Here is a 24,184-nt window from a genome sequence, read left to right on the forward strand (position 1 = left end):
GAAGTATTAAGTATTTGCAATTTTGAGTAAGTATTTTTTCCCTGCTGGTTTAATAAAAGCAAGTATCTATCTACAGTAAGTGGGGTACTCCAGTAATTTCTCTGGTCCTGGGTAGCCTCAGTTTCAAAGTAACTTTTCAAAAAGCCTTGTTTCATAAAGGTTTGAATGTATGCTTACTGATGCCAACAATTATGATTCAGGAAGCAACACACAAATGGTGACTCTGTTCCATCTTCAGCTATACTTTCTTCTGACTCATCATCACAATTCAATTTTAAAAGCCATTAAGAATACTCAAACTGCTTTTCTGATGTAAGAACAGAAATTGTATTGAGTGAATCAGTCATATACAGACTTGAAAGTGTGCCTGCACAAATTCTCACTGCTGCCCAGAAACATTTCAACTTGCACAGGTAAATATGAATGTTCCAAGCCTGGCTGAGTCCCACACAAGCCTTGCAACCTTTTTTTTTTTTTTTTTTTTTTTTTTTTCCATACAAGGCCAAATTTTTTATCCTTAGAGCCTTTGCAAGCCCTGTGTCCATTCAGTAACATGGAAATAGTATCTGAGGCTCAGTAACAAAGGCACTGGAAGATTTACTCCGACAAACCACAGGGTCAGGAAGGAACCTCAGAGATAAGAGGGAACAGACCAGATCTCTAACATCCAAATTCTCAGGTAAGCAGCCAAGTCCTCCACAAGCACCACACCTCAGCAAGCATGGGAGGGGTAGTAAAATGAGGGAGAAGGGATGGAACGAGCCAAGGCTGGACTGAAACCATCTGCTCCAGTTTTACAATGCAGAGCCAACATTACAAAGAGCTGACATTCGCTTGCACAGTGCAGGGTGCACATCTATTGCCCCAGCACTGTCCACTGGTTTAGGGGAAGGTACTTGGATTTATCCTGGGCAGTGTACAGGAGAAACACACAAATTCTTAGGAGGTTCAATAACTTTTACCCACAAACTTTAGAACTCTTAAGTAGAAAAAGGTGCTTGGCAAATTTTAAAACACCCAGATGAAGTACAGCACTTTGCAAGCTCTAACTCAGCAAACTTTAACCTATCCAGACACAACAAGGTACTTCCTGGAAATTTTTGGTTCAGCTTTAAGAAGAGGAAGGTAGAAGAAAGAGGGAGAAAGAGAAAGAAAAAGGAGAGAAAAAGGTAAATATTCAGCATCCTAGGACCCACTGTTCCTCCAGTCTCCTACATTGTCTTTTGGCTTCTATAAGACCTGGAAGGAACAAGAGGAAAGGGAGGAATAGGACATCTTTACTGTCACCTGTTAAAACTCTCTTAACCCCTTCCCCCCAGAGCACATGTGGAGGATGGAAGGGCACAAAACAAAAAAGATGGAATACAGAAGGAGAAAAGAAAGAGCACCAAGCAGGTCTGGTTTAGAAAAGAGTCTAAAGCCTCCTGAAATCGTTAGAAAGTCCCTTTAATTGACTGCAATGAGTTTTGAATTAGACCTATATTCTACTTATAAGTACAGCTGCTGAGAATCAGCTTCAAAGCAACAACTACAATACTAACTTCTGGCTAAGAAAAAGTACAATTAATAGCATATTAATTAATTAGAATTTATCTCACTGAAGTCCCCTTCTCATCAGGTGGTAGAGTCAGATGGCATTTAGAAGTGATCACACATGCATGCATATCCCATATAAGTGAGGCAATAAAGAAAATACTTTTGTTCTTAACATTAAGTCAGATCAAATATTCATTGATATCTACAACTCTTAGCAAGTCTCTCAAGCAGAGATCAATAAACACTTATTAGTCACTGACTACATTTCCTGCAGTAAAGGAGGGAATTTCAGCCAACAGATTGGAGAAGCCAAACCACTGGGGGAGCTGGAGTTTAGTTCTTGCTGCCAGATGATCATTTACCTTCTCATTGTCTCAGTTGCCACATCTAGAGAACTGCAGATCAAATGATTATTTAAAAACTATAATCATTCCTTTAAAATACAAATCATTGTTTCAAAATACAAGTATGGATTGCTGCAAGGGGGAAAAAAATCACAACTGCAGGATTTTGGTTTGTGAAAATTCTTCAGGCCCAAATTAGGAAATACATTACTTTGTGAAACTGGGACTAAAAAAAAAATGATTAAACTTCAAAGATTTACATGTGCCTCTTTGATGTTTCTGTGGGTTGCTGAAGTCTCTTAGTTTACCTGAAGTATTTTACCGCCTCAAATCACATACAATATTTCAAATAATATTCTACCAGAAAAACAGATATTTGAGTTGTTTAGAGAGCAGAGACAACCATTAATACTGTTGAACTATGTTACAGCAAAAAGGTTTCTGCTGCTTTAAAGAAAGTATTCCATAACCTTCCAAAATAAACCTGTGTGTAATGGACAATATAGGATTACTTTTTGGCAGAGGGAATATCCTGTGGCTATTGACTGCAGTGTTACAGTATCCTCAGATACTAGTACACAGTTATTGTGGGATAAAGACCACGTTGAAAAACAAACTGATTGCAGCACTGAAAACAGTAAAAGAACTGTCCAGTAATATGAAAATTCACTTATTTAGGAGAACAATGACTGGAACAGTGTCACTTCTAGATTAGCATTAAAGAATAAAAGTTTTAACTGAAAAGAAGAAATTAATGCAATGTATTCCTTTCTTCCAGGGATGCCTATTTAAAGAAAGACAAGAAAATTTGGTTAGAGATGGTGCTGTATATGGTTTTATAGATATACATAGATATATATATATAATTACATGTACATATATATAATTTATATCATCTGTTGATATAAAGCTGTGTGGTATGTTTCTGGTTTTCTCCTCCAGCTCGCTCATATTCATACATTTCTTGAATATAAATGTATAAAGATGTAAATAAATGTAAATGTATAAATACATTATATATGTATTTCCCCCTATTATGCGGGGAGGAAAAGCCACTGGCATATACATTTTACAGGGAATTTACAAGGATAATGTCTACAGAAAGAAAAATATGGTCACCATGAGCAATCCAAATTCCTCTCTAAATGTCTCTGTTAGTCTAGAGGAATGTGATAGGCAGAAACTTTCATTTTACAGTAGAACCAAATCTACTGAAAGAATTAATGAAAAATCTTAGTGAGATATACTGAAGAGTTTTTCCAGGTGAGAAAGGTTACATTTAATCCTCGTGTCTGCAACAAATTCACTCATGCATGTCTCTCAGTTTTAATTTCATCCAATGTTCTTTTACGCAATGGTTCGAAATACACACATATATGACCTCTGATATATTTAGTGTGCACACATTATATATTATATACATGCAATATTAGGCACCTAAAGAAGGATGTGGGGATGTTTCTGGAGCAATCAATGACATGTCTTTCTGAGATTTTGTGAGCTTAATTCAACAATCCCCAACTCAAGGGCATACTCACCCCTGAGAGCTGTGTGGTACCCTGGGGGAAGGTGAGCAGCAGTGGCTGTCCCCAAAACTGGGGAGGTGGCTCTGTGCACATGATGTGACCACAATGCACGTCCTTTGTTGGTGGCTGTGGAAGGGATGGGCTTTTGGTCATCTCTTGGAAGCCAATGAAGGACTTGATGAGACACTGCCAAGGTACAAGGTAAAAGCAGTGTACAGTTTCACAGTCATGCCTTAAAAACAAAAGTAATTATTTAAAAATGCTGCTGTCATCACGTCCCTTTCCAACATTACAGTGACTTACCATGGTATTAGTGTCACACCATCTACCAGCACAGGTTATAACATTAAATAATTAGTGACCAATGCTAGGGAATGTGAAGATATATTAAAAAAAATTAATAGGGCTGTAGACATACTGCTTTATTTGCTTTATCAGATCCATACAATAACTGTGAGTAGTCTTCCAAAGGGCCCATTAGTTATCCTTTAGGTCTTCTAATTAATGATGTCGTCTTCTGAGAGCACATTAATAACTCTGATATTAATAGCAGCATAATTCTAGCTGAGAATTAAAAAAATGAAGCACTATTTTATAAGTACTTGTACAATAGAGCTTGGGACTTAGTAATAGACACATACATAAATTTATCAGATTGAAAATTAAGGAACAGATTTCTGAAGGTTTAATTAGGGACTGCAATAACATCTCTAAATTAACTGCTATACTTTCATTCAGGACATGTTCGGTTATAGAGTTGAGGGGGGGTTTGTTTGTTTTTTGTTGGTGTTTGTGGGGTTTCGTTTGGTTTCTTGGGTTTTTTTGTATGCCTCTGTGGCCGGGTTTTCAGTGTTGAAAGGACAGATTCCAGTTCTCAAGACCATTTCCTGAAGCTCATGAACAGTATGTGCCAAACTGGTCTTAAAGAATCAATCCACATTACCATGAATAGCTAATATTTAATAAAACATCTGATACAAAACCAAATCTAAAAAAACAAATCAGTAGTAAAATAACACTCCGACTTGCTACTAAATGCAATGTTCTTTGATATAAGTCTATTTCAACTTCATTTATTCCAGGGTTCTACAGCAGTCAAAATAATCAATGCAGAATTTTCCATGTGATTTACACATTGCTTTTTAAAATGAATTGTCTGAAACAAAAAATGCTTTTTTCTGCTGCCTTGCTTGTTTTCTAAAACATATTCTCTTTCTTTTAAAGTGAGAGAACGACCTCTGCTTCAGGAACAATTTTCTGAGACAGTGTGTTTATCAAATGGCTTCTCTGCTTTCATGAAAACAATTTATTTTCACTGAACTCCTCAAGATAAGCATTGAAGTCAGGAAGAATGTACAATGACATTTATAATTACATTCAAGAAACAAATATTTTGCTAAAGAAAGGATTTGGATTTTTATTGATTTTAGAGATAAAAAATATTTTCTTTTTTCCAACATACCATTTAATGATATTGTCTCCCTGAAATTACAAAGTATGTTTTTATATTCGTGGAAAGAAAAGCCCAGGACAGTTATCTTCTCACAGAAAGGCTACATATGCATCCTAAACAATGAAAGCTGTAGCATAGTTCTGACAACCAAACTGGCCTCCTGCCCCAATCTTTGGAAATAATCTGCAGAAAAGGGCAATTTAAGCAGGTGGATACATGCCCCTTGCAAAGCCTCCTCCAAACAACCCCTCTATGCCCAATCTTAGAAAAGAGACAAAGCAGTTGTCTCTTGGGATGGCACATCCTTCTCTCCAGCTTTCCTCCCAGCTTTCCCCTTGCTCAGAGACATTTCTTAGGCTCCAGAGCTCAGTGGACATGGGGCATGGCGCCTCCCATTCTCTGGGGAACTGGAAGACCTTGCTGAGAAATCTCCCTCTGTTTCCCTTATGGATTCAGCCCTGGACCTGTTCTCAACCACCACCAACAGAAGCTCAGTCATGCCAGACAATTACTGCTTCCTGCTATAGTCTCAAATACCCCTAAAATCAAGGTAGTCCACAGTGTATCTCATCTTTCAGGACAAAGCAGCCACAGATTTAGCCCTGCAGTGCCAGTATTTTGAAATGCAAATTCAATAACTACCTATGCAAAAGCTGCCCATGAATATATTTAGGAGTTCCATTTGGGCTGCCTGGAAACGTGGGGTTTACAGGATTAAAAAGACATACTGCTATCACTCCAATGAATGCCCTTTAATTTTTGAGAATTCATTTTAGAATAAAAAATTTAAGATCTGGTTTATTCCTTGTCAGTCAAACATCCTAGCTTTTCATTATCCCATTTTTTTTTTTTCAGTGCATGTAGGTAGTTCTCATCATAAAGATCCCCTGATAAAGTTCTCCTCCAGAGACATACTCTTTTTGTAGGCTCAGCTAGTGAAGAAATATCATTCATTTGTAATACTCAAAGAGAAGTTGAAAAAAAAAATCAAAAGCAGCTGAAAAGAGATTGTATTTCACTAATATACACCAAGGCTTTATTTAAAATATACAGTGTTAAATTTGATCAAATATCAACCCACCATTCAGAGTTAAATAATCTCTTTTAATTTGCATGTATCTGTGCGTGCCAAAGAGAAGTGTGTTTGCTTTCAAGCAGGTGCACATCCTGCTATGACTAAATCTCTAACTCATCAAATTGCTTTACCAGTGTGGGACATGCCCTTTTTCTGGAACAGCTTCAAGTATTTTCCCCAGCATTTCAGCCACCTGTTTACCGAGTTCATACTCCAAAGGAGATGCATGCAATTAGAAACAAGGAAATGAAAATAAATGACCTTGTTTGTTATAAATAACAAAGAGACTCAGCAAAATTAATGCAGTGAAGCCTGACCTTCTGACCTGAAAGAAAGAATCACCTCATTCCTTTGTAGCAGGCTCACAATGCTCCAGGACCAGGCATTGTTGTGCAGCTTTGCCTCTTTTGATGGATCTTAAAGGAGTATATTCTAAATATTAAATGTTTTACAAGTTAGATTAGGAAATTTGCATTAAAAAGAATGTTGAAACAAAGTCAAGAGAGCAATGATAAAGATTATTGCTGCTTTATTTAGAGAATTCAGGTAAGCTGTGTGTATGGCAGTTCACTATAATACAGTTTTTCAGTTGAAAAATAAATATGGCATTCCAGGTGCTAAAAAGCCACGAAATGTCTCCTTCGGTGTTCAGTAAATTGATGAGGGAAAAAGTTTTTAATTAGCTAACTCCAGGAAAGGGAAACATTTTTCTTTTGTTAATTGTTTGTGCTATGATGATCTGACTTTTGAAAAAAAAGCAAAGTATTTCCACAACTACTGCCAAAAATATATACTTTTATTCTCACCCCTTAATTAGGGAAGCAGAAATGCTTTCTTTTATATGAAGCTTAATGAATAATGTTTCTATGGGTTACATTTTCACTTTTAATTGATTCATGTCAGTCTGGAACTGTGTCCAGCTGTAACAGAGGGCAAGGTGTTAGAAATTTGTTTCCTTGCTTGTCTTTGGAGAAAATGAGAACACAGCGTTGTTTTCATGGCAGTCCTCACAAAAAGAGCAGTGTGTAATTACAGTGCTGGTTCCCATCTTGTCAGTCTCCCAAACAAGTCTGTTATTAATGAAGCAGCTCAGAACCGTTGCAGAAATGGAAGGAAAATGCGTTTGCATCTCACTGAAAGCAGTTCCCACAACAGGTATTGTTAGATAAAGATGCTTCTAAAACTTTTTTTGTGGGTTTTCTTCCCCTTCTCTCGCTTTCAATGACATCCATCCAGCTGCTGAGGTGCAGCAGTGCCCTTCACAGCAATCACAGTGCACTGATGGCAGTGGGGATGGGGCAGCTCCCTGCAGTGCCCAGGGTGATGGGCACAGCCCAGGGACTCAGACAGCCACAGCCACAGCCCAGGGACACAGCCAGCCACCAGGGCAGGGCCACAGGAGGCATGGCAGTCACAGAGAGGCACTGAGAAATCAGTCTCACACACAGGACAGCCAGAGCAGCAAAAGTCACCTCATGCAGGACCACGACCAGGATCAGGAGCATAAGGGGGCAGTGAGCCTTCTCCTCCCCACCCCTCACCCTTCTTCCATCATTCTGCATCCAATGGAGCCATTCCAGCCCCTTAAGCTCTTGGCATGCCTCACTCCTGCTCCCAAACTTTTACAGTAAAAGTGACCTGAATGAATCATTTCCAGCAGAAAAAGAGCTGATCAACACAGCCTCTCCTTCTGCTCATGTAGTCTCATGAGCAGCTTGTGCTTCTGTCCAAATGTGTGCACCATTAGAAGCTAAATACTCCACATGGCTGAAGGTAGGGTTGTGTTGAAGTGTTTGATTGAATCAGAGACCTTTGGGGTACTGTCTTCTCAATCACTCTTCATTTGTCCACACAGATGGAAACCAGAGCACCCACGTGTCTAAACACGGAGCTGTGAGGCCCTGTGTGACAGGCCCCATCTGAGAAAAGCTGCATGACAAACAGGTTCTGAGAGCTGAGCCCGACAGCAGAAACTCTGCTTTTGTGGAGCACGAAGTCACAAGCTCTATCCTGCTCTGGGGCTCCACATGGTCCAACAAATACCCAGGTTGGAGAGGGGCTGTGGATCTGTGCTGATCCACCTCTGTATGGTGTGCAAGGGTTGGAAAAGCAGAACTGGGGATCCATTAACAGGGCTCATGTTTAAAGCATGACTTACACACAGACTTACACTGCCTTCTTCAGCTGATCACCTTTACTTTTACTGCAAACTGTGCAAGCACCAAAACCATGCTAACGTGCAGTTCCAACATGCACCTTGCAATAGTCCTTGCAATACCTGGGTGAGACAGACCTCACTGCTGGGAGGAGTGGTCTTTTCTGCAATGACAACCTAAACCAAATACTAAGACAGACAAAGAACACAGCAGTGTTACATCCAAAAATCAATGCTAGAGATATGCAAATAAAAACAGCACTTCAAAAGGCTTGAAATGAGTACCATCCAAAATAAGTGATATTGTAAATTTGGTTTAAAAAGCAATTTTCAGGAGCATTAGTTTACATGAAGCACATGCATAACTGGCTTTGAAATTCAGCTGAAGTCAAGTCTCCCTGGAAAGCAAGTGGTATAGTTGTACTCCTTGGCTTTTTCACCAATTCAGGAAGGGTAGCTACCCACACTGGAGCAGGACAGCATATATTTTTTTCCAAGAATACAGGAGACACATGCTGACCAAGAAAATAGTTGTGAAGAACAGAGTTCCTACACAAAAACCAGGGCTCACCGGACTGCAGCTCTTGCAATTCACAATTAAAGGCACCACATGGTCAAAGTTATTGGCACTGGCACTGGGGAAAACCTCAGAATTAACAAAAGTTTCCTTCTCTCTTCCTCTGGTAGCTATCTGAGGAGAGAGGAAGCAATACCACAGACAGCTTGAGGGGACAAAGAGAGTGTCAGGGCCAGTATCCCTGTCTCAGCATGACAGCCCTTACTGGCCATGGCTCTGTGAGCTACTGCTGAGCACATAATGATTTTGCACTGAAAGGCTAAACCAGCCATTGCTCTGGACTGAACAACCACAACTCTAACTCATTCCTTCATTAAATGCTTTGCCATTCCTTGAGAATGAGAGGGTCTATAGAAAAATCACATTATCCTGTATTCCACTGGTAAACAATATCTTATATATATTAAACTGTTCTATAGCAGTCATCTGTTCTTTCCAAGCTGTGACAGGACTTTGAATTATTTGCTCTATCAGCAACTGCTGCAGTAAATTCCCCAGTTATGCTGTGCATGGCAGGCTTGAGGAAACACGCGTGACAATGAAGTGAGCAGAGAACTCATACATGACGGAATCCACTCAGCAGACTGGTTTTTGGGGACAGTTGGGCCTCAACAAACAATCCTTTCTTCTGAGTCTATAGAGGAGCTGCACTGAGGCCTGCTTTGGCCATTAGTCTAAGGAAAGCCTTTGTTGAACATATAGCTGCTTCTCACATTGAAAGAATAAATCACATTCTTATTCTGGGTATGTCTCCACTGCATTCACTGATGTGAATGTTGTTCCATGGCTGAAAAACTGAGTAAACAGCGTGCCCTGTGCAGCTCTGAGCTGCTGTGGCTACATTACTGCCTGAACAACCTCATTTACAGCCAGCCTGGATGTGTCTGTAAGAGCAGCAGCCCTGGCAGAGATCTGTTCTTCAGACAGCATACCCCCTCTTTGCAGGAATATTTCATTCTTCAGGCTGGATTACCAGGATTTGAACAACTTTGGAACCCACTTTGCCTGAGAAGGAGAAGGGAAAATCCTATCTCTTCTATGTGCCTAGGGAAGAAAAGCACAAACTAGCCAAGTTTCAGGAATGGTTCTGAATCTATAGGGGCTTTTTAGTGTTATGCAGATATATGTTAATTTCTCAGGCACACATCCTAGAAGTACATATATAGTGCATGTTCCCCTTCTAATACCTAAAATCCAGAGTAATTAATGTTCCTAATTGCTTCAATGTACAGCAATTCAATATTCATTCACCTTCACAACCATACGCTGCTCTCCACCCTTCAATGTGCTTCATCTTTGACTCTTACTTACTTTTATGCCCATGTTCATATCCTCAAACGAAAAGGGAAGCTCCAGGTTTCAGCAGACCATAGGAACCTCTGCTGACAGCTTCTACAGAGGAGATCATTGCTGGGTGAATAGCCATGGTCTGCATCATACCTGAGCCTCAGTTATTGCAGATTAAGTTTTCCATTTGACAGAGTGACTCTGATGATCCATCATCACTCTGGTGGAAAGGCTCCCATTTCCAGGCAGGATGTTACAGCTTCACCTCAGCCTTTGATGGACTCCTAATATAACAAAATATAGCACTTGTTAGTCCATGTACAGACAGAATTCTGCATTTTTACATTTGAACAGGAGTTTATTTGTCTCTGGCAAAAAAATTCTTGTGTCCTTTCTATCCCGCATTTCAGTTAGCGCTTTTCCATGGAGTGTTGTGTTACACAAGAGGGGAGCTCCTGGTTAAACAGGGAGGCTCTTGGGAAGCATCAATCCCTGAAGGGCCCACACAATTTTACTTCAGAACTACAGAATGAAAATTTCTGGGTTATGATACCATATATATAAAAAAAAAAAAAATGTGTGTGTGTGATGTGTGCATTTGCGTACTTTTCTTCACAGATATAAATTTAAATTATTAAAAAAAAAGATAAATACAAACCCAACCAAACCCAAAAATCAAGTAACTCCTCTGATGTCTGCTGTACTTGTTTTCAAACAGGATAAATGGTAGGCAAAGAAGTCTATCTAGTAAAGTAGCATTTACTCCCTCTTTTAACACAAAATTTACATGTGCTGTTGGGGAATCACTGCAGGAAAATTTCCAATAACAGGAGATATAACCACCTCTAAATTAAAATTTCTATTTTGAAGGTTTTCGACCTTCTTTTATTAGTTATTGCAATAGAGCTGCCTTGCAAAAAGGTTATGTGTAATTTTTTGCAAAGAAAAGAGCTCATTGTAAATGCTAATGTTAAATGTCTGTGTTTTTAAAACCTTAGATACACTAACCCTTTAAGTTATTTTTTCAATTGTTTCTTCCTCTTGCTGCCATTAGTTAAATATTCTATACATGCAATTGCTCCCAATTTGTGTAAGGAATTACAAATAAATACAGTGGCCATTGATTTCTCTTAGTTCATCTCCTTTGTTCTTGCATCTCAAAAGAGTTCAACTAACCTGGCAGCATTTATCCTGCCTATTCCCTTCAGAATTATCTCTGACTCAATGAGATGACCTCCTAATTTCCTCTGTTCTATAGACCTGCTTTCTCTAACTTTAACAAATAACTAAGGTCTCTCTGCCCTTGTACCACACTAGCATTGGTTTTGAACCTTTTCTAATTGTACAATAACTTTTTTAAAATATAATTAAAACTGGTCTTTTGAGCATTAAGATGTTACTGTCATGCCCCACCCATGTCAGGCTACATGAAGCCTCTGTATTTGCATTTCATACCTTAATGAACTGATTCATTTTGCTGTTTCCCCACCCCACCTTTTTTTTTTTTGTTGTTTTTTGTTTTTTTTTTTTTTTTTGTTTGTTTTGCTGCTGAGAAGTCTTTAGTCTTACTGCTCTCCATTGGTCTGGGCTATCTTTGAAAGCATATTATACATTCTTTACCTGATTGCAAGTTTTTAGTATTCTCCCATTCTCCTATCTACCTCATGGTCTTTCCTATTCTCCTAAGTACAGCTCATTGTGTTTAAATAGCCTGACTCAAACAGAGTGAGGATGTGGCCTCTCACCACTGCTCCTCCACATCAACCTCACCTTGGTCTCATCTTGGTGCCCTTCTCCCTACTGCAAACTTGAAAAAGTCCACAAAACACAAGGATAATGGAAGCTGCTGTGTACAAAACTATTTTCTTGTAACCACAGACTATCCAAACTGTAGGTCATGACTTAAAATCTTCCAAGAACTCACCGTCCAGGACTACAATTCAAGGCTTCAGGCATTTCCAGCCAGGCACTATTTCTGATAACATTGTCAGCATGTTCATGTCTCCTCCTGAATGTTTCAACTTCTCCCAGGATTCTGGGTTGATTTTTAAAGTGCTATTTTTTTTCAGTATTCAGAGTCCATATCAACTCCTTTTTCTGTTTCAGTGTCTCTCCTTTGTATTATCTTTATCTTCATTGAGAAAACTGACTCAAAGAATTTAACATCTGAAAAACATATTTTTCTCAACCAAAGGTAGGTTACCTTTGCAATGTCTCAAACTCAGCTGCATTCTCCAGTGACCTCATTTCTTGTGTAGTCAGAAAATCCCTTATTTATCTTAGCCTTCACACAGACTTCTTTTATTTTCTTCCTTTTACTTACACTTCCCCCTTTGTTCTGTAATCTTTCAATCTTCCCCACCTGCTTTATCTTATAGATGATTGATATATGCATTTCAACAGTCTCAACTGCTATTTTATTTATCCCAAATAAATATCCACACTGGATGGCAGGTAGAATTCTCTAGTTACAAAACTTCAGCTTTGAAAATCTCCTATTTTATTTTCCATCCATACCCTTCCATGATCCCCTCATGCTTTTCAGAGCTTTTCTTTCTTCTTGAACTTTTCTATCTCATTATAAAACTAGCTCAGTTAAAACACCTCATACCAAAATATTCTCCCATTCTTACATCTCTAGTCATGCTAAATTTATTATGCACACCTATGAAAAGGGCTGTTCCCTTTTTAGTCCAACCTTTTAAATTGTGCAAAGAAGCAATATTATAGCATTTCAATCTGTGATTTGAGTTACACACTCAGCCTGATTTAAAGCTAGATGGAGGGGCAATTCAGGCATGTTGTGTGTTTAAAGGTCTCTGTGTGAAATAAAAAGAAATCTATAATGTTACCCTCAGGATTTCAGGCAATGATATCCCAAGTCTGAAAGAGAGGGAATAAAGAAACTGAAAAAGGATACACACCACTGACCAATCAATTGAAAAATACAGTAAATGGAAAACAGAAGTCTCCCTGGATTTGCCTTATGGGCTGACAGCAATGGCTTTGTATAAAAAGACAGAGCACTTATGATCCACTTTCTACTTGAGACATTATAAATTAGTTTTTCTGAAGGCATAATCCACCGTAACAGATTCTAAGGTGGTGTGGAAAAATCCCACCACTCCTTGATACGAACACTAAATGATGCCCTGTCTGTCGTGGATCCCGTGTCTCTTTGCTCAGGCAAAGCCTGTCTCTGGAAAACTCAAAAGTTATTGAAATGCACCAACCTTTATTGCAAAACTGAGCACACTGAGGATGACTGCAACCTTTATTAAGACTCAGAGGACTTTGGTTAGGCCTCACAGTAGACAAGTTACAAAAGGCTTCTGCCTTTGTGCTACTAAGTGCAGGAAAGAAACCTCCTAGAGGCTCTGAATGAAGCTGAGAGGAGCTGCCCTACACCCTTTTTCCAGCAGGGATCTGCAGTCCCTGCTCCTTCCCAACACACGGAGCCTCACCACGGGCAGCCAGCTCCATCTCCTTCCATGCACACAGAGTCCACCTCATTACTTCTGGACCCCAAACAGATCTTGGCGACCTATTCAGTGAAAACTCAGATGTAAGAGAGAAACTATCTGGGGCCAGATTCCCCAAGGTGCTGTTACATGGCTGGAAAGCCACAGAAATACCAAAACAATAAAAGTGGAAGCACGTAGTGTCAGACCATAGTGATAGACAGAGAGAACCTCTCAGAGGATCACTGGTTTTAGAGCTGGGTGGTGATGCAGCGAGCACTCTCTGACACCTTTTTAAATATCTGTAATGCCATTCATTTCTCCTGTACTTCTAATTTTCTCTCAGCTCCAGAAGTATTATAGTGGCATCTCTCCTAATATATTAGGCTTTATAATGATGTTAAAGAATTGTCAGCAAAAGGAAATGGAATTACACACTAGAAGAGAAAAAAGGACATCAAGCCTGCCAGTCAGGCTTCCTATCTCCTTCAAAAACTTCCTCTGGAAACATGGTGGAGAACAAAAGATGTCTGTGCAGGCAACCTGGGCCACTCCACACTCATTAACACTGCTCTCCAGTGAGCAGCACAGTTAAACTCATCATGACTTCTCTAAAATACTTATCATGATTATTTTCAGTAGGATTCCCTGCATAAGGAAGACTTTGCAAGCTCAGTTCTAAAAGACAGTAAGTGAAATACTCTACAGCACTTTTCTCAAACAAGTTGAACTTATTTTACAAACCCACAACTCACCTTTCTAGTACAGAGACACTTCAGGCAAATATTAAATGAGGTGACTCAAATATTTACGTAAGCAAAACCACTCTTATTTTGTCAGAAAACAAATAAAGTTAAAGTTGGCAGAGTTTTATAAGCCATCACACCTCACTTTGTTTTTCTACTCCATTTTCATGGCCCAAACTTGAAAGGCAAGGTAACCTTGGTGACTGCTGAGGTGGCACACAAGTGCTCAGGACTGTCCACCACCCTCAGGACTTCATCAGGTCAGGACATGGAGACACCACCTCCTCTGCAGGGATTGTGGGCAATAGGAAGTAATGCATTAAAACTGCATGGTGGGCATGTGATTCGGATAAAGAAAGGATCAAACAGAACCCCAGCCTTTCCTCTCATTCTTGCAGAACATGAAAAAAAAAGCTTTGTTTCCTAAGTTCAATATATATAAAAATGTAATGAGGTAGCTTCTGTTTATATTACAGGCATTGAAAAGTCCTACCTCAGCTTCTCAGTCACATCATTGTTTTGCTAGTGGGGTTCTCAGAAGGTGGAAAGAGACAATGGAAAGATAAAATCTAATGGACAGGATAAACACCTTCCTTGGAAATAATGCAAAAATTATACAGGGACAATAAAAAACCTACTTAGTTTTAACGAAAGATTTATTTCAGGATAAATCAAGCTTCACTGAAACGCTTAGCTTAGCTATTTTAGCTATTTTTGTGTACAACTTCAGTGATATAACTTGATAGGGAAGACATTGACTGGAGACTAGAAGGAAATAGCTCTGTTCCAAAATGAGGCATGCAAAGGTTGTATGCATGTTTGGTGGATAGTGCCCTAATTCATTACAGAATGGGATTCATATACTTACACAGTGAAAAGCTTGGATTAGGCACACAACATAATTTCCATTATGTTAATGTTGCTTTAAAATATATTGCACAGAGTGCTGCAACAATCAAATTATCAATTATAATGTCTACTCAGAGTAGAAAAGTGTTGCAAACAGAGGGCTGATTACTGCTTCAGTACTTCCAATCTGCATACTCATTGTTTAGTACAGGGAAAACAAATTATCTTGTGTTGGCCCTGGTTCAAATTTAATTAAATGAGTGCAAAGCAATTATAATAAAGTACAATAGTATAGTAATGAAAGGAAAATAACTCATTAACCTATTAATCTTTATTTATGTTCCTCTCAAATAAGTATGTAATTTCTTTATCACTGCATCCCATAAGAAATAGCAGCTCTCACTGCTCATGGCCTGCTTTAGTGGGGCTTATTTTGCTAAAGATCATTGTATGACTTCACTGTTACTATTTATATAGATTTTATTTAATGTGTCTGATTTTTCTCCTCTTCCTTACACAGTGTATTTTAAAATCCTTTCCCACATATCTGTGATGTAGATTATAAACCTGTTCGCACCCCCCATTTTCTTTTAACACTTGTCAGCTCTGAAAGGTAAACCTCTCTAGGAGCATCGCTATGCTTCTGTCATTGCAGGAGGGAGGGAGCACTCCCAGAACATCTGCTCCAAAAGAAGCTCTTACATTAAGACATAAGATGAAAGCATATTATTTTTCAGAGGACCTGACACAACTATTGCTTTACAATCTTTATGGGTATAACAGCATACCACATATTTTCAAATGTAGTTTTTTGATTCCTCATTCTGACTTTTATCTAGGCTGCTGGATTGTTTTGTGACTCTGACAAATCTCAAGTTTTAGGAAAACCAATATTTTTAGATGATTAGTCAAATATTAAACTGTGGTGTACTTTAATTGTTCGTGCTGTATGCTAGCTGTCACTATTACCTTATCTCTCCAGAACTGGTTTTGTTTTCAACGATGTCTTACATTCTAGTGTGTACATTTAATGTCACACACCAGTGCTTAGCTTATTGCAGCCAGTCAGAGCTGACTCTCTCCTTTCCCTAAGCTGTGCCACTAACAAAAAAAAAAAAGAGAAAAAAAAGACAAAGCACTGCACCAGACCATCACCAAAACTATGCCATAAAGAAGCAGCAAGATTATGAGCAAAAATACATTTCAAAATTTTTTACTAAATAGCAGTTTTGATGATTTTTGACTGAGGAAATGAACAACATTGATTTATTTCTTTTTTCTACTACATGAAATGAAGTAGAGGTGGTACTGTACCATAAGCAGTGACTGAATACTATCCTGGAGAGTGGGACAATTGGTATCTGCTATATAAACTAGAAGAAAAATCAAATTAGAAAAACCACAGATTTACAATACAGTTGCCACTTCTGCTTAGTTGGGTTTAATCACTGGCACTTACTGAAGAACAGAGGTACCTGTAGGAAATATTTATTCAACAGAAATACAATTCTGAATATGCATAAAGGATGAATGAAGGCTGCTTTTGAAAACTTGGAAACAAAACTTTCACAACAGAGTTTACAGTGTCACATGTCCTGAGGCTTCTTCCTTTCCATGCATGGACCCTGTGCAGGCAGGACCCAATCTTACTGCCTTATAGGATTCAAGCAGAATAGCTTCCAAAAAGTTATTAACAGATTCTCTGAGAGGATTGTAGAGGTGCAAATTTACAGCTCAGATGGCTGAGAAACATACAAGTTCACCATATCTTTCCTCTTCACACATAGAAAAAACTTCTGCCTTGCAGAGTGTATTTCTGGTTTCACAATCTGCTGCTGAGAACTCTGTTAGCAAGAAATGGAACTCTTTAATCATAATGACACTTAATGAGTCACTCTATTCTTTGCACATTTTTAACACTCAGTTCTTTATTTCACACTTACTGCTCAATTCTTGCTTTTATATTATTGCAGCACTAGTACTGCATTAATACAAGCAGGCACAGAGCTGTGTGTAGTCCTGTGTGGCATGGGACAACTGGCATTGTTCTGGTGACATTGCCACTGACCTGCTGGAGAGCAATCAAGAAGTGCAGAGGCATCACCAATAGGTGGCACATTCGCATTTTGCAGAGTATAATGCCATCATTCTTTTTGTTTGTTTTTGTTTGTTTGTTTGCTTTGACAATGAATCATGTTTTAATTACAGTATTTCAACATGTGAAGTAACTAAATCATTAAAAGAGGAAGAAAGACAAATAAATAAATTTTGCTATGTACAACCATCAGAATCTCATATGAATTGTCGTCTTTTTCTGTCCAGAGTTAAATACTTGTCATCAGGCTAAATCAATGTTTATTCTCTGTGTACCAACCACTAGAGGGGAGTTTGACACTCACATTGCAAGTTCACAACAATATGCTAAATTGCAGGGAAATGTAGATCAGAAATCTGCAGTAATTAAAAAAGACCATCCTGCCAAACTCACGACTTCTCACCATCTTTCCAGATTACTGAGTGAGATGATTTCTATCTGACTTAATAAAAGTCTAAATCCTGCTGCCAGTTGAGCTTTGTCCGGCTTCCTGATACATAAAATGAAGCAATGAAGCTGCAGTGAGCCGAGGAAGAGAATACGAAGCGTGCTCAATAATGGAGACAAATATAAAATAGAATTGCCTGAGATGAGACTAGACTTCACAGTCACTGGACTTTTTGAGCCCTAGGACAGTTACACAAGGAAAGACTCTTCCCGTCTTACTCCTTCCTGCAGATCACTGGCTAAGTGTGATATTTGGTGAAAATATACAGTATATACAACTTGAAAATATACAGTACAGCTTGAAAATATACAACTTGAAAATATACAATGATGTCTTCTGTGTGCACCCAGACCATATGGCCAACTGCCCTTGATGTTTACTCTTGTGTGTTATTTAAGTGAACTGGTGCTGTGGGTGCAGTGCACACCATCCATGAAATTTTCCCTTAGTGCAAACACACAGTTTCACTCAAGTCAACTTAGACCTGTAAAAGATTTGGCCATACCCATATAACCATAAAGATACCTGCCAGGACATCAGAGATGTTTCAGAATGCTTGGTGGGGGTGAGAATTAGGACACAGCTCCCCTAGTGCCAGGGCACAGGGAGCTACAACTGATGCATGATGACCACTCCAGTCTGGTCCTTTGTACACCCACCTCTTTAGCCAGAGGGAATACTTTAAATCTAATTGATTTAACCTATGAATCATATGCAATCTCATCATAACACAAGCTCTTGTACCACAGCACCATACACAATTCCTGTAGTAAATAAAACCACAGTCCTGGATTCTGCAACTTCTTAAAACTGTAGTTTGCATGAGTGTGGATATTTTCAGGTGCAAGCACATACCTGTCAGAAGCAGAAAAAAAATATATATAACATAACTTTTCCATAACTGAGTCTAAATGTACTTCTACTGATCTTCAGAATACTGGAAGAATGCAGATTCAAAATAATGAAAAAGATAATCTATCTTCTAGAAGAAAGAAGTGAATGCACTGCACATAGCTTGTCACAAGGAATGTATTTAATCCATGCTCTTATTTATAGCATCGAAATGTTTTTGACATAGCAAGGAGAGTAAAAAGTCAACAAACATGAGACAAAGACTGAACAAAACTGTACTCAAATTAACTCAAACAGTACTTAAAGGGACATCAATAATGTAAGAATATATAAAGCATACATTTAAAAGTTAAAGATGTTGTTTATTAAAATTACACTCCTGGTGTGCACCATAACACCCCATTCACCCGATTTACTCTAACACCTATCAGTGTAAATCAGTGGGTTTTTCCATTGACAAAAATTACATTTCTGTGGCATACAACTGATGCAAGTGGAGAATTTGACCCTATATCTGCAAACCTTCCATTAAATAAGTAATTAATAAGTGTAAATAAGTAATAATAAGTGTACACAGGTGTTGTTTTTCCCTGGTAATTGATGTGCAAGTCTAACCATTTCTAAAGCTCGGCCATTTGCTTGACAGACAAGAATTTATTTTCCTCAGTAATGAGCACAATTTTGTATGGATGGGCTTTTTTTCCTCCCCAAAGTAGAAAGACCATCTAGATTTCAGCATTTAATCTTCCTCATGACAAAATCTCAAATGGCCCTTAAAGATCTTCTGCAACTCCAGTGAGTTTATGCAAGACACTGTAACTAGTCCAACTGGAAGGCATCACCTTGGGCTCTAATACATACCTGCCTGAAGGTCTGGAAATGTACTGAGAGTTACTGGAGACTGCTGCCTTCACCATTCACGCTGGAAAGCTTCCAGGAATCCATAGGTAGTTCAAGGCAAAATGACCAAAAGGTATTTCTTCACGTTTTCAACTTAATGACAATATTTTCCACAACAGCTCTCGTTCCATGGGGGACAGGACCAACCTTATAGAAGTGATCTGTAGCTCTTGCAGCAGAGAATCAGTACTTCTGTCCCTCATAAGAATTATTCTTCAGAGATTAATGCCCAACATGAAAGTTAGGCATGTCTAGTTAAAAATGAGATTTCAAGATCAGTGAAAGGATCATGAAAGGACTCTAAGTTTCCACTGTAACATTTAAAATGATCCCAAAGACTTTAAATTATCCTAAAATACTCCACAAAAATAGTTAGAGCAGCTTGTCAATGCTTTCAGAAATACACTGCAAACCCTGCATCTGGAATAGCCCCTAAGTTTTATTCTGTTCAATATTCTACATATCAAAGATTATACACGTGACAATAGGATGAACATGGACATCAAGACCTAAACTTACAAGGAGTGGTTAGAATTTGCCAGCCTCACCAAATAAGTAGCTCTGGAAAAAAATTCCTAAAGTCACTATTTACAAAGTGTGATTCCTCTGTTTAATGGTGACAGAGAATTCAGTATGTAGTCCAGATGGTTGGTCACACAGATAACAAATCCAGCATGGCTTTTTGGTGCTATGGGCAGGCTGTCTGACTGACTCACACTGTGACAGACAGATAGATTGATAGACAGACAAACAAAGACTTTCTCTTTTTCAGAGTGTTTTGTTGATAATACACATACTTTTAAAAAATCCAGCTATGCATAGACCTCACTCAGTTACAGAACTACTACAGAAGAGACAGGAAAACATCAGCAGAGTTTCATTTTAAGTTTACAAGTTCAGATGTTTCTGTTGTCCCCTTAGGAAAGAAAAGGGCAAAGACTGAGTTTGAAAACCTATTCAATAATAGATCTTAAGCTCTTAGCTAGAGCAGGACAATTCTGGGCCAGCACAGTGATTCCCCAACAGCTGGTATACACACTTTGTAGTACTACAAGCTTTTGGCAGAGAAACTCAACTAACACTGGATTCTATTCCCAGTGCTGTCTTTCCCCAACTTTTAACCCAGGGCAATTTAGCTAACTTCTGTCTGTTCCTGGTTAGCCATCTGGTAAATAGATAATATAATTGCATCCTTTATAGGCTTATTGTGGGACTTAATTATTTAAAGTCTTTAAGATAAGTCAAGGTTCTAGGTGAAGACTTGTGCAAAGCATTAATAAATAATAATGGTGGCAGCACTAAGAGGAGGGAAAGCTTAAAGCTGAATTGTTGCATAAGAGAAATGTGCCCAGCTGAGGCAAGAGAAATATAGACAAGTGATTAGTTGACATGATGTGAAAAGGAAGGCAGCAAAATCACTCAGCTAATTGCACTATAAATTGTAGAGAAGGAAAATAGGCTAAGTTGAAATGACAAAAAAGTCAAAAACACTTGGACAAATGGGAAAGGACAGACCTGGCAAAAGAGAGTAAGTTACGTGTCACTGGAGAGGTGTCAAGACTGGACTGAGCCAGGAAGCTTAAACTGACTGGAAGGAGAACTTCTCTGTGCTTTACAGTTCATGTTTTGTTCTGTTCCAGTTCTCTCATTTCTTTAGCGTGTGGCTTTCACAGATTGTCCTAATGGATGGCACTGCCAGGGGGCACTTGCCCTGCTCTGCCTCATCCGAAGTGGGCGGCTCCTCAGGGATCTGCCAGCTCCTCCTGACCGTGCGGCGTTTCCAGGACAGACATCTGCACAGGCATCTCCAGAACCGCCTAAGGGAGCAGCGCTGACTCCCCTCACCAGCCTGATCATGTGCAAATTACATCATCTGCACTACCTTCATTTCCTAAGCATAATTGCCCTAAGTGATCCATTGATTGCTATCTGACACTCAGCTTTTCTGCTCTCATTTCCCAGATGTTCCTGGTTTTGTCATGACTCTCAACTCCATTTTATCAGAGATGTGACAACGCATATTGAAAGGACATGGTCGTATGCAAAGAAAGAATTCTATCAGATAAGTACAGTACAGAACCATAGTGTTTAAATAGCATTATCACAAATTTAATAGTTTGCAAATTAAACACAATACTGTTTATTCAGCTTTCATTGGAAAATTCATTTTATATACTGGATTTCTTTATTGCAAAGGCCATGAACTTTAGATAGCATGGTATCAAACAAAACCATGTCCTTTCTTTTTTTGAAGCACCTGATTTTTTGGGGGGGAGAAGAATAAGTATTGACTTAAATAGTGGGGTTTTTTTCTGCAAGTACGTCTTTGAACTGGAAATTTTTAGATAAAATTATATTTATAAAACCACTAACCATATCTTCTGCTTGTTTCACATAGTTCTAAGGGACAAAAAAGTGGGGCGGCAGTGGAAGAAAGCATATGGACAAAAGATCTTGTCTACTACTGTAAATGGGTTCTTCTCCCCTAAGGTACAAAGATAACCTTTGGCTTTCCAGAATATTTTAACCATAATGACAAACACCCCTCAAAAAAACAGAAGGAGTCATTAGGTATATCATAAAGAAAAATATTAACCAGTAAGAAGGAGAAAATATGGTAGAAGGAGGACTTTCTGGTTATTTTCCATATTAATGAGTCCATAGTGCACACTCTGAGGTATACTGAGCAGTTAAGTGACTTTGCTCCACACAGTAAGTTTTTGAAAAACCATTTGGCCTCCTCATTTGTTGCTAAACACTGGGTCCTGCTCAATCTTGCTCTTAGAATTATGAATTACTCAGAAAAAATCCATGCCTTTTAGCAATAAGATATTAAATATGAACATTGAGCTTACCTTCTGTCACTCCACTACTCATTTGCCTGTTGCTGACAATGAAAGTGCTTCACTTCCAATAAAACGTCATTCCAGCTTTCATGTTTTTCTCTAAAAATAAAGCAGGTGAATCCTTGATCTGTCAAAGACAAATGTTATTTTGTTTTAGTCCGTCTGACCAGTCCATCAATTACAGTCATTCATCTGCTGTGGAAAAGTGAACAGAGCACCATGAATTTGCTAACATTGCATCTGCCATTACATTTTTCTTTGATAGTAAGTGAGGCATAATAAACCTTGATCTTTTCTTGTATGCTGCTTTTTGTTTGAAAAGTATGATTCACTGGATAATACATGCTGTTCCTCTCCAGAATCACTTTCTACAGTCAAAACAAATTTCTTCTTTGGATTCAACAAAAACCATAATTTATTGTTCTTAAAAAATAATAATATAATGGAGAAAACTCCATGTGAAAATTTTAGGCCTACGTTTTCAGTGCTGACACCTGCTGAGTGACTCATCAGAGAAAGAGAACCTATTATCACCGTAAGAACTCAAGAAAATTCTTTCTGAATTCCAGTAAATATCTTTCTTTTCAATGGCTCATTCAAGATATATGAATGCAATGAAATTCTGTGTTCTTTGTGAGTGAAAATGTTTTCGTTTTCATTCGGCAAATAGTCTGTAACCCCTAATGACAGTAGAAGGATTATTTGTCTTTTGAGTGCTCTATGGAAGTCATTTGAACACCTATGTCACAACTTTTCAGCATAAAAGCTACACTGGTGATCATTTACACACACACAGTTGATCATTTAGGGGCTGGAAAAATATTCTTAGACCTTTCACTGCCAATGCAAAGGGATTTACTTAACAGTACAATTTCAGTAAGCCAAACAGAATGCACAACTGAGCTGCATGTTTCCTGTAACATACTCATGACTCACCTTCTCCTATTATGCTTCTTCCAGAAGAACAAAAAAGCAAGGACAGCACTATTCAATTCTTGTCTTTCACTCAAAGATAAACAGCTATGAACTGTATCACAGATTTCTTTCTTTTCAGATATTTATTTACATTGTATTTAGAAGCTTTCCCCTGCAATTTGGGTAAAGTTTTGCACTTTTGCACCTTTTCTTTTAAGAAAAAGAACACAAAAGACAGAGGAAAGGGCCCAAACTAACATAGATAGAAATAAGCCTATACATGGGTGTAATCCAATTCAAAGAACAAGTTTCAGCTTGTGCTTATTGCTGTATCTCACCTGAAGTTAATGGATTCACAGACTCTTATGAACCCAACCCAGTATGTCATCTGTGCACAGATGAACTGACACTAATTAAATAAAATCACAACAGAAAATAGCAGTAATGCCCCTGTTAAATATCTTCTGCCTGGATATATTCAAGTCACTATGAAGATTACTTTGACTCCACTGCTCTTCCCAATGCTGAAATGCATGTGAAAAAGATTTTTAAATAACACAAGATAGGTTTCTCTCACCCCAAAACTGAGATTCCTTTAAAAAATAAGTGAATGGAAACATTGCTGTATGACAAAATATTAATTTTTGTTTATATATATTATTATTATACTCCCTGTGTTGTTTTCTTATCTTGACCAGTAGAAAATTAGAATCTATTATATAGAAACATAATTTAGTATAAGGACATAAAACAAGTAGGTACACGGCAAGCTGAGTAATGCAATGTATAATTACTGTATATAATGAAAATGAATCCATTTTATATGTTTCATGGAGGAAACACTTTTTCAACACTATGCTAGTAATTTCTTGCCCTCCAAAAATTGTCTCTTCTAATGTATACACTCTCTAGAGGGAGACTCTAGCTGTATTTATAAGTACACAATGAAACACAATATTCTTAATTGATTTGAATCAGGAAAAATATTTGGAACAGCTTAGCTTACACAGTAGGTACATTGTGGTTATTAAAACCCTGAAACATAATGAGAATTTAAACAGTAACAGAAGATCATACACACGAGCTTTGTTTGCTCAGTTAATACTAAAATTCTTTCAT

General features: G+C 38.2%; 2 long non-coding RNA genes across 3 annotated transcripts in view; both read right to left on the minus strand.

Annotated features, from left to right (window-relative positions):
- Window positions 1–2,491: 2,491 nt before the first annotated feature.
- LOC140684872 (uncharacterized) lies at window positions 2,492–10,107 on the minus strand. The gene is made up of 3 exons (XR_012057795.1): window positions 9,978–10,107; window positions 3,419–3,592; window positions 2,492–2,664 (listed from the first exon to the last, which is right to left on the minus strand). It is a non-coding gene; the product is annotated as an uncharacterized lncRNA (long non-coding RNA).
- Window positions 10,108–10,128: 21 nt separating this feature from the next.
- LOC115496753 (uncharacterized) overlaps window positions 10,129–24,184 on the minus strand; it is a 79,212-nt gene continuing 65,156 nt past the window's right edge. For both annotated transcript variants that reach the window (XR_012057793.1, XR_003962272.4), the window contains 3 exons: window positions 22,160–22,277; window positions 19,266–19,555; window positions 10,129–10,237 (listed from right to left, as the gene is read on the minus strand). This is a non-coding gene — a long non-coding RNA (uncharacterized lncRNA). The remainder of the gene's footprint in view (window positions 10,238–19,265; window positions 19,556–22,159; window positions 22,278–24,184) is intronic.

The sequence above is a fragment of the Taeniopygia guttata genome, chromosome 11 (assembly GCF_048771995.1).
Source record: "Taeniopygia guttata chromosome 11, bTaeGut7.mat, whole genome shotgun sequence".
NCBI lineage: Eukaryota > Metazoa > Chordata > Aves > Passeriformes > Estrildidae > Taeniopygia > Taeniopygia guttata.